Source organism: Neoarius graeffei, chromosome 6 (assembly GCF_027579695.1).
Source record: "Neoarius graeffei isolate fNeoGra1 chromosome 6, fNeoGra1.pri, whole genome shotgun sequence".
Lineage (NCBI taxonomy): Eukaryota > Metazoa > Chordata > Actinopteri > Siluriformes > Ariidae > Neoarius > Neoarius graeffei.
Window position 1 is genome coordinate 49303057 of NC_083574.1, and position 6867 is coordinate 49309923.

Genomic DNA, 6867 nt, shown 5'->3' on the forward strand with positions numbered 1-6867 from the left:
GATTATAGTTTGACAAGGCAGAGAAATATTACAGGATTTTACACAAATATAACTGCATAGTTTTATATATATATATATATATATATATATATATATATATATATATATATATATATATGGGGAATGGAGAAGTATAAGTCAGTGGGTGGATAAAATTGGTTATATAAAAAGGAATGGGTGAATTACTTTCATGTGGAAAAACAATCCAAATGAGCCAACTAAAGAAGAGAGGAGAGAGAGATTGCTTTTCTATCTTGGTAAAGACCAAATGTCCCCACAATAAGGTGACCAGATTTCTGAGAAGAAAACTGGGGACCTTTTCGGTTCGACGGTGAAAATATCATAAAAACATCTAATGTTTTCATCTTTGTCATGGGGGTGGGGGGTGGTGGCAATTTCTGGCCCCCCTTTCTTTTCATGTATTTTGATCATGCATTGCATAAAAAATGGGATTTTCCTCACTGAATGCACTGTAGGCTGACTCTGCAACTGCTTTAGGGTCACATTAAAGACAATGTGAAAATCTCTGGTATGGGTACATAGTTTAGATTTATAGACTCTTAAATTGTAGACTAGCTGAAACAGATGTTTGACCCATGAAGTAAATATATTAAATTAATAATTACCATATGCCATTAGTAATGGACAATGTATTTAAAAATATACAAAACACACTATTTAAATAAGAGTTTACTTCAATCCAAGCAATTTCATTATTATTAGTATAATTATTATTATTAGTAATATATAGTATTATTATTATTAGTAATATATTATTATTATTATTATTATTATTATTATTATTATTATTATTATTATTATTGAGGATACAAATGATTCCCAATCTCCCATAGCCTAAATTGTAGCCATAGCTGAATTGACGACCGAGTCTAAATGAGTAGCCTTAATCAAAATGTGTAGTCCACTACACATCACAACAAATTATACAAATTACTGACACTTTGGTAACATTACCATAAGCCTACAGCTTTACATAGCCAGCTACTCTGTGGGATAGCACACCAGTTTGTGTGCAAGTTAGTTTATGCATGTTGAACTGTTACAATTTTACCTCAGCTGGATTTCTGTTTCAGCAACACTACATTTAGCAACAATTTCAGCTGACTGACTGGTGCTGCACTGAGCTTTCTCCTGCTAGCACTGGCCACAGTAGGCTATGGTTTGTTAGGTCAACCGCTACATCTCAATACAGCGTGATAAGCAATGTTATGTCATATACCAGTGTTCCTCAACCAGTGGGCCGTGAAGCGCCATCTAATGGACTGCAAATTTTTTTTTCAAGTTGAAGCTAATTTTTACTCATAGTAGGGTACAGTTGCTGGGTTGCAGCTGACATCACATCCGCCTCATTAAGCTGTGGTCACACTACAGCTCGCAATGCTTTGCGATGAGCTATCGATGAAAATGAGGCATTTTGATGGCGATATATACGCAAGCTAAAAAGTTGTGGCCACACAGTAGGTGAACACTTGACTGTCACACCTTCGCATGCTTGAGTCTGGCGCAGCTTGAACTCGTTGTGCGCATGCTTGGGACCCAGACGTTTTGGGGAACACCTGACGGTGATTTGAGCGCAAATCAGCATGCACAGATACAGAAGCTGTTTTCACAGAGGCTTTACGAAGCAGCATCACAGTCTCATTTGTTTCTAGCCATTTTTAAATATGCTGCTTTCCATTTTGCTTTTGTTAAAAAAAAAACTTGGAAGACGCTCTGGAAGCTTACAGTAATGCATTGATGTCTAAGCATTACAGTTGACTTGCTAACTTTAGGACTGCAGTTGTCATGAACAGTTTTGTATTCAAGTTTCCATCAATGAACAGTTTATAACTTCAACAAAACAGACTTCATGTTAAAACTATAAGGATTTTCCAGGTTACACAGTTGTACTTTGTGACTATAGGATACTGTTATAGAAGCAAGTTATTTATAATTACATTGTTATCACCCAAATGAGGATGGGTTCCTTTTTGAGTCTGGTTCCTCTTAAGGTTTCTTCCTCGTCATCTGAGGAAGTTTTTCCTTGCTACCGTTGCCACAGACTTGCTCACTGGGGATAAATTAGGGATAAAATTAGCTCATGTTTAAAGTCGTTAGTTCTCTGTAGAGCTGCTTTGTGACAATGTCTACTGTTAAAAGCACTATAAAAATAAACAACTTAAATATCATGCCTGCTAATAAACACTCTTCCTGCTCTTAGAGCCGTCTATTGCTGTCTATCTTGTAGTGTCCTGATCCCCAGATCTTTAACCCAGCCACATATAAAAAGTTGTATGCCTCCATGCTCTTCCAGGTTTTCATCTGTTTGTCCGTGTAGAACGATGTCTGCAAAAGTCCTTCCCACACCACGTGGTGCATAGGGCAGCGCCAATCTCCATAGCCCTCAGCCTCTCGCCTAATAGTACATAGCTACGGTTACAGTGGGGGGCTGGTCCTCTGGTAACCGCGAGAGTTTGACTTCTCACTCACATCTGTATTGCAGCGTGCCTTGCCAGACAGCAGTAGGTACCATTTTTATGATGGTCTTTGGTATGACCCAACCATGAGTAGAACTCGTGATCTCCCAACTGAGAGGCGGACACACTAACCACTAGGCGGACACTAGGGTGCATCAGTTGCCCTCACTTTCATAAAATCTGATGCATTTTTGTTTGGGTGTTCCTTTTCACCAATAAAGGCATCCTGTAAAATTTTTTGACCATATTCAAAAGTCTAATGGTGGCACCATGAAGTTCATTTTTTGCCAAAAAATGCTTATTTTATGTTTTCGCGTAAGGTTTGAATCACAATGTTGGACTCCATTTATTGATTTCTTGTGACCCAGAGATCGTGTTAAGAACCTTTGCAAGGGATTGGGAAGCATTAATGTGATTCATAATAATGTGATTCATAATATGTTTGTATTGTTTAAAAATAGTTGAAAAATGATTCAATGAACAGCTAAAACTCAAACTGTGCTTGATAATATATTTAGAATATGTACTAAAAATGTGTATCTAAGATATTTGGTATACTCTATAAGGTGCCATAATGTTTCATGAAAAGTGATCGAAATTTTGTCATAAAAGTCATAAAATAGCAGTTTTTTCCATAACTTTGAGGTCCTGGTGCCACCATTAAACTTTGGAATTTTATCAAAATATTTCACCCAGTATGTTTTCTTAGCAAAAGGAACATAAAAACAAAAATGCATCATGATCGGAGGAACTTTTCATTTTTAGGGGTCAACTGATGCACCCTAGCGGACACACTAACCACTAGGCCAACTCGTGGTGTAGAACGATGTCTGCAGCACCAGGTAATTTGAGATGTCGAGGAACTCAGTGGATGGATAATTTTCCAACTCATAGGAAAAATCCTTCTTTGTTAGTGTGTAAGGATCTAATTCCATTGAGTGGTTTCTATATCCACTTCTTTTCAGTGTACTTCTTGGTTTTAAAAACTTGCTTGTTTGCTGTACATAAACATGGCAATAAGTTCTTGTGTTAATCACCCAGACTCCACTTTTGGATCATTAATCCCTTCTGACTGAGAATGCCCTGCATGCATGGTTTTATGTTGGCTTCTGGCACATCCAAACAGTTTTAAATACAATACCTACAATTAAAAACATTTTGTTTTTATTGCATTTATTTAATTCCTGGGCTTCAGTGTGTAACAAGGAGTGATGTTGCATCCCGTTAATATACTTTACAATAGATTATTACAACCCCAATTCCAAAAAAGTTGGGACAAAGTACAAATTGTAAATAAAAATGGAATGCAATTATTTACAAATCTCAAAAACTGATATTGTATTCACAATAGAACATAGACAACATATCAAATGTCGAAAGTGAGACATTTTGAAATTTCATGCCAAATATTGGCTCATTTGAAATTTCATGACAGCAACACATCTCAAAAAAGTTGGGACAGGGGCAATAAGAGGCTGGAAAAGTTAAAGGTACAAAAAAGGAACAGCTGGAGAAGCAAATTGCAACTCATTAGGTCAATTGGCAATAGGTCATTAACATGACTGGGTATAAAAAGAGCATCTTGGAGTGGCAGCGGCTCTCAGAAGTAAAGATGGGAAGAGGATCACCAATCCCCCTAATTCTGCACCGACAAATAGTGGAGCAATATCAGAAAGGAGTTCGACAGTGTAAAATTGCAAAGAGTTTGAACACATCATCTACAGTGCATAATATCATCAAAAGATTCAGAGGATCTGGAAGAATCTCTGTGCGTAAGGGTCAAGGCTGGAAAACCATACTGGGTGCCCGTGATCTTCGGGCCCTTAGACGGCACTACATCACATACAGGCATGCTTCTGTATTGGAAATGACAAAATGGGCTCAGGAATATTTCCAGAGAACATTATCTGTGAACACAATTCACCGTGCCATCCGCCATTGCCAGCTAAAACTCTATAGTTCAAAGAAGAAGCCATATCTAAACATGATCCAGAAGCACAGACGTCTTCTCTGGGCCAAGGCTCATTTAAAATGGACTGTGACAAAGTGGAAAACTGTTCTGTGGTCAGATTAATCAAAATTTGAAGTTCTTTATGGAACTCAGGGACGCCGTGTCATTCGGACTAAAGAGGAGAAGGACGACCCAAGTTGTTGTCAGCGCTCAGTTCAGAAGCCTGCATCTCTGATGGTATGGGGTTGCATTAGTGCATGTGGCATGGGCAGCTTACACATCTGGAAAGACACCATCAATGCTGAAAGGTATATCCAGGTTCTAGAGCAACATATGCTCCCATCCAGATGACATCTCTTTCAGGGAAGACCTTGCATTTTCCAACATGACAATGCCAAACCACATACTGCATCAATTACAGCATCATGGCTGCGTAGAAGAAGGGTCCGGGTACTGAACTGGCCAGCCTGCAGTCCAGATCTTTCACCCATAGAAAATATTTGGCGCATCATAAAATGGAAGATGCGACAAAAAAGACCTAAGACAGTTGAGCAACTAGAATCCTACATTAGACAAGAATGGGTTAACATTCCTATTCCTAAACTTGAGCAACTTGTCTCCTCAGTCCCCAGACGTTTACAGACTGTTGTAAAGAGAAAAGGGGATGTCTCACAGTGGTAAACATGGCCTTGTCCCAACTTTTTTGAGATGTGTTGTTGTCATGAAATTTAAAATCACCTAATTTTTCTCTTTAAATGATACATTTTCTCAGTTTAAACATTTGATATGTCATCTATGTTCTATTCTGAATAAAATATGGAATTTTGAAACTTCCACATCATTGCATTCCGTTTTTATTTACAATTTGTACTTTGTCCCAACTTTTTTGGAATCGGGGTTGTAGAGTGTAATAGAATAGATGAGCCAAAATAATTGGGGATCTTTTTTAATGGGCCCCAACTCATTACAAGTATAAATAGGTGGGCCTCAAAGCAGAAAATGTTGAGAACCCCTGTCATCAGGCCCGCCGACAGGGGGGGACAAACGGGTATGTTGTCCCGGGCCCAGGAATGGGGAGGGCCCAAAACTGGGTTCTCATGAAGTTGCGATTAAATTATCTCATCTCATCTCATTATCTCTAGCTGCTTTATCCTTCTACAGGGTCGCAGGCAAGCTGGAGCCTATCCCAGCTGACTACGGGCGAAAGGCGGGGTACATAGACACAGACAACCATTCACACTCACATTCACACCTACGGTCAATTTAGAGTCACCAGTTAACCTAACCTGCATGTCTTTGGACTGTGGGGGAAACTGGAGCACCCGGAGGAAACCCACGTGGACACGGGGAGAACATGCAAACTCCACACAGAAAGGCCCTCGCCGGCCACGGGGCTTGAACCCGGACCTTCTTGCTGTGAGGCGACAGCGCTAACCACTACACCACCGTGCCGCCCCGATGAAATTATTTTATTTCATTTCAAAATGTGTTGATTTGGGGGAGAAATGTGCTATATTTGCATTCAATAAATGATTTCTAGATCTTTTGCCTTTATTGTCTTTGAAAAAGGCGTCAGGAACCCCCTACCACCCCTAATGCAAAAATGGTTTGGTCTGACTCTTTGATTAAGGGGCAAAAAACGACATCGTTCAATCATAGCGTTTCAACAATCAGCGTGCGTGCCATTTGCCAACATGCACAAGTCAGGAGCACAGAAAAGAAAAGAGAAAAAGAGAGGAAGAAACCAAGAGACTCAGGGGCTCACTGCATAAATATTTTAAAAAAGATTCGGATGATGCAGCAGGTACTAGCAAAGGCAGTGGGGCAGCTGAGCCAGGTAAGACACAGCCAACTTTTTCCAGCCCCGTAAAGTAACCCCAACCAAGGCATGCGCGGCACGCAATTCATGTTACAAACGAGGGGAGAGCAAGTCACACTGAACACCATATCAAACGCACAGGGCATTGAATCATTTCATAACCACAACGGCTTAATAACATTGTGTTTCATATATCTGATTGAAGCTAAGAATATTCACATTAGCCCGCAATCATATCCCGCCATTTCTCGAGCGGTGTGTTCTTCTCTGCTTTTCACACTGGACAGTACGCACGCACAGTATACTATGTTTGCCCCCAGCCCTGCCCGAAATCCCCCGTCCATCACTGCTCCTTCAAGAGCACCCCAATCGCGTGATTATAGTAGACTATCCATGAGTTTAGGAAGGCGTTGCGGGGCTGTCGCATGCAGGCTTGGGGCGTAACGGAATACATTTAATGGCGTTCGGTTAAAGGATACAAAATAACAGTAACCGCTTATTCCGTTACAGTACAGGGGGGAAAGATTCAGTGAAATTGGGGATTACTTCACAGGATCACAATGTGTGTGAGGTTGCTGGTTTTGGGCTTTTTTTTTCAAGCCTGCATTTTACATTGGCTT